This window comes from Ovis aries, chromosome X (assembly GCF_016772045.2).
Source record: "Ovis aries strain OAR_USU_Benz2616 breed Rambouillet chromosome X, ARS-UI_Ramb_v3.0, whole genome shotgun sequence".
In the NCBI taxonomy this organism is placed as follows: Eukaryota; Metazoa; Chordata; class Mammalia; order Artiodactyla; family Bovidae; genus Ovis; species Ovis aries.
The window spans coordinates 91,452,321-91,457,122 of record NC_056080.1 but is presented as its reverse complement, the minus strand read 5'-3'; the positions used below and the strand labels follow the sequence as shown (position 1 = coordinate 91,457,122).

Sequence of the window (4,802 nt, the reverse complement as noted above, 5' to 3'; positions counted from 1 at the left end):
CAACTATGATTTACAGGGCCATCAATGGTCTGGTTCATTCTGACCATCTTAGTATAAACTCTCATCATTCCCAATGCATCTCCCCATACTCTTTTACAAATCCAGTCTCTTTACAAATCATCTTACCTTCCACCCTCTTATACGCTTTTGTCAAATTCAATGTGTTTTTTCTGCCTGAACTGCCCCTCATGCCCTCATACTGGAACTCTTCATCTTGGGATATTCAGCTTCAGTATCTGTCTATTGGGTCCTCTTTCTCATTAAGCTACAGCTGAAAAATTCCTAGTTCTTGTGTGGTGTTATTGCTATGTATACTTTTATCAAAACAAATGCTAAAGTGCATAGTAATAATTTATTTTAGTCTCAGTCTTTTCTGCTAGACAGGGAACTCTTTAAGGGGAGAATATTTTGTTATTGATTTATAAATACACAGTGAATATAAGAATGTCTGAGTTATAAGAGATGCTGATCAATTGTCTATTAAATAAAATTTTAAAGCATGTTTTGTTATACTTTTTAAAAAGATAGTGCAAATTATTTCCTCATGCATCAAAATCTGGTATTTGTCCATCCCTGGCATAACAGAGATACTTGTCTACTAGACTCTGTCATGTTTTCGCTACACTGCAATGAATTTTGGCTACCTAGTCCAAGTGCTTTAGAACATGTATTGTTTTATGTCCTGTAATAGAGGGATGGAATTAATGAGCATTATGTTTTCTCTAACTGACGCCTCAGTGAACTGGCAGACAGCATACATCTCCCATGCCTTGCATATGGAAAGGTAGATATAGTTATCCTGGAGGTTGGATGGTTGTTATTTCTTTATTATAAATTATAAAATAATGACACTATCATAATAATGCTTTCCACAGTGTAGCTTCATTTCACTATTTGTTGTCTAATTAGAAATAGTGCCTTCGAAGAGTGTATCTGAACAGCTTTCTAGTAGTAAAGTTAGAAAACAAGTAGGATAGTGTAAAGTTTACCGCACACTGATAATAAAACTCCCAGGTTCAAATCTTGACCTTGCTACTTGCTAGCTGTGACTTCAAGTATCTTAACAAACACTTTCGTACCTCAGTGAGTGGGGCCTATAAATATGATGAAAAAGTAACTCCAGTAATTATGCTACATAAGCCTCTGTTTTAACAGACTGAAGAGTGAAATTTGAATTAAGATTCCCCTGCTTTCTTTGGAGAAGCAAATAACCATAATGGGGACTGCTATAGACCGGCTCTGGCAGCTGACAGCTACCCCTGGTCAATAGCCACCAAAGAAATGGAGATGTCAGCACTAAAGGCTCAAGACCATGAACAGAGAACCCACTAAGCTGTGTCTAGACTCCTGGCCTACGGAAACTCTTATACTAAATTTGACTTATTTTAAGCCATTAAGTTCATAGTAATTTGTTACACTGCAATACAAAGTTACCTATGTCATAGCAGTCTTATGAAGACTAAATGAACATAATATTTAAATCCACATAAGTGCCTGTTAACTAAAAAATGCAAATCTGCAAATCCGTCAAGAAACTAAACTGAAAGCTATCTATATCTGCAGCCTCAAATAAAATAGGGAGCTATATTGGGGATATTTCCTGAAAACTCAATCTTTATTTCCATATCTTGCACTCTGTGTTTGTAATTGCACTCTTTACTGCTTTCAACTTGGAGTCCATCATAACTACATCCACAGGGCTGGACTATAATTTATTTGCCATCAATCTAACATATATAATATCCTCAGAAACTTATTTAAATATATTTCTTCTTCATCTACTAACCACTTAATAACAGTCAAATTCTCTTACGATCTAAGTATAGCAGCTCTATGAAACTGATGAGATGAAAAATATTTAAATTAATCAAACACATGCAGCCAAGATGAATTAGATTTTCCACAAATTAGTCTCAATTTCTGCAGGATGATACAAATGGAACTTCAGTTATTTAAAAATTCATTTAGGTTCTTTTCCACCCTCACTTTATACTTAGAATAAAACATCTGTAGTGGTTTAGAAAGCTTAGACTATTAAAACAAAATAATCGACATTTTAGCACTGATCTCAAGCTGTTCCATGAACAATGAATCATCAAACTTGTCAATTTTACACTATGAAATAAAAATGTTTCATACAATAAAAGTTTATGTTCTTGGTGGCAGCCAATTTATTATTTTATTTAGAAAGATTCATTTAACATCCAGCTGTGGTATGCTAGGTATATTTTGGAGTAAGTTTGTCACTTAGATATTGATTTACATACATTAAAATCATTAAAACAGGCTGATTTTCTTATTTTAAATGATTGTTACAGAACCAGGTTGGAGCATTTTGCAGTCATATTCATTGCCAGATCATATATATATATATATATATATATATATATATATATAATTGAAATTTTACCTGCTGACAAAATAATGTGTTTACTAAAACTCATTATATTCCTATGCTGCAGATTCTATTGGAAAATAATTATTCAATAAAATAATTTTAATCCCACTCTATTTTCTATCCTTAGAACATGTCTTACTTCCTATCTTGTACTGTGTAATATAACCTTCATCATGTACTGTGCAAGTACCAACACCTGCATTTGATGGGCCTGAGCACCTCCATAAGAAATGCTTTCTTCCTGTGGGTGGCTGTGGGCCACATGGAGAGTTATCCAAAGCAGGAATCCTCCCCTGCTCAAATAAAACAATTCTTACATATATTGGGTTGGTCAAAAAGTTCATTCAGGTTTTAAAATATTATAGAAAACCCCAAATGAACCTTTTGGCCAACCCAAGATTTTATGATTTTTAAATATCATAGGCTTGCATATATTCCACCACATCTGGTAGAGAGACAAGAAAATCTTAGATGACTTTTCTTTGCCAGAATTTGACAAATGCAATCTTAGTTTGGGAGGCTCCTGCCTTCCAGAATGTTCCAGAGTAGAGAGGAGTACTTGATGTACAAAACTATGGAAAAGGGTCTCTCATCTTTAACATGTCATATAAACTGCTTAAATTCATACTATCAAAGTCTGTTGGGAAATTCACTCCCTCCAGGCTAAGTGTGGATACAGGGTTCTTTGACCAAGAAACCCAAGGCTACAGTACTAGTTACTGGTATTCAATTCCCCCAGCACACCTATGAATCAGAGTTGCTGCCAATGACAAGGGTGCTGCATGGCAGTGTGGTGCATGCCTCCTGCACTTGTAGAACCAAATCTCTTGCTCCCCAAAGGCAGAAATTGTTCTGACTCTCACTCCCGTGATGTCTCCATACATCCCTTATATTCCCGTAACAAATGCCTTGGCAGGGCTTTATCTTCCAGTAACTTACCTGCTTTAATATTAAAAATATTGAAATATTTATAGTTTTGAAGTAATTATAGATTGACAGTAAAGTTTTGAAAATACAGACAGTTTCTGTACACCTTTAATTCAATTTCACCTCCTGTTAATATATTACTTTAGTACATTTGTCAAAATTAAGAAGACATTTTAATTTTATTAAGTAAACTCCAGAATTTACTCAGATTTCACCAGTTTTTTCACTAACTTCCTTTCTTTGTTCCAGAACCCAATCCAGGATACCACATTTCATTTAGCACAATTTGGTTTTGGCTCAGCAACAAAAAAGAAAATCAAGGTCCTCCAAAGACATAAGAAGTCTAGATTCCTCTTTTTAAAATTGATTTATTTTTAATTGAAGGATAATTCCTTTACAATACTGTGTTTGTTTCTGCCATACATCAACATGAATCAGCCATAGGTATACATATGTCCCCTCTGTCCTGAACTTTCATCTCACCTCACATTCCATCCCACCCCTCTAGGTGATCTCCGAGCATGGGATTTGAGTTCCCTGTGTCATACAGCAAATTTCCACTGGTGATCTAATTTTACATATGGTGATATATATGTTTTAATGCTACTCTCTCAATTCATCCCCTCTCTCCTTCCCCCATATATATGCAATGCAATATTACTCAGCCATAAAAAAGAATACATTTGAATCAGTTCTAATGAGATGGATCAACTTAGAGCCTGTTAAACACAGTGAAGTAATTCAGAAAGACAAAGACAAATACTGTATAGTAACACATATATATGGAATCTAGAAAGATGGTACTGATGAACCTATTTGCTGGGCAACAATGGAAACACAGACATAGAGAACAGAAGTTCAGATTCTTAGTACAAAAGCTTTTAAGGATAGGCCAGGTTCCCCTCCCAATCTTACACAGTAGCAAAATGAAAATAAATATTTCAGTCAATTATGTTGCAACAACAGTTGACAAAAACTTTTCTCTTTCTGTCTTACTTCACTCTTTAGTCTTCCCTGGTGGCTGAGATGGTAAAGTGTCTGCCTGCAATGCGGAAGGCCCAGGTTCGATCCCTGGGTTGGGAAGATCTCCTGGAGAAGGAAACAGCAACCCACTCCAGTACTCTTGCCTGGAGAATCCCACGGGCGGAGGAGTCTGGTAGCCCACAGTCCATGGGGTTGCAAAGAGTCGGACACGACTGAGCGACTTCACTTTGACTTTCACTCTGTATAATAGGCTCCAGTTTCATCCACCTCCTTAGAACTGATTCAAATGTATTCTTTTTAATGGCTGAGTAATACTCCATTGTGTATATGTACCACAGCTTTCTTATCCATTCACCTGCTGATGGACATCTAGGTTGCTTCTATGTCCTAGCTATTGATGTATGGCAAAACCAGTGCAATATTGCAAATTAATTAACCTCCAATTAAAATAAATAAATTTATATTAAAATAATAATGATCCTCAAAAAAAATA

The 4,802-nt window shown here is 35.5% G+C and overlaps 1 non-coding gene across 1 annotated transcript; it reads left to right on the top strand.

Annotated features, from left to right (window-relative positions):
- The first annotated feature begins 4,336 nt into the window (after positions 1-4,336).
- On the top strand, positions 4,337-4,408 carry TRNAC-GCA (transfer RNA cysteine (anticodon GCA)). Its single transcript has one exon. It is a non-coding gene; the product is annotated as a tRNA-Cys (tRNA).
- The last annotated feature ends 394 nt before the right edge of the window (positions 4,409-4,802 follow it).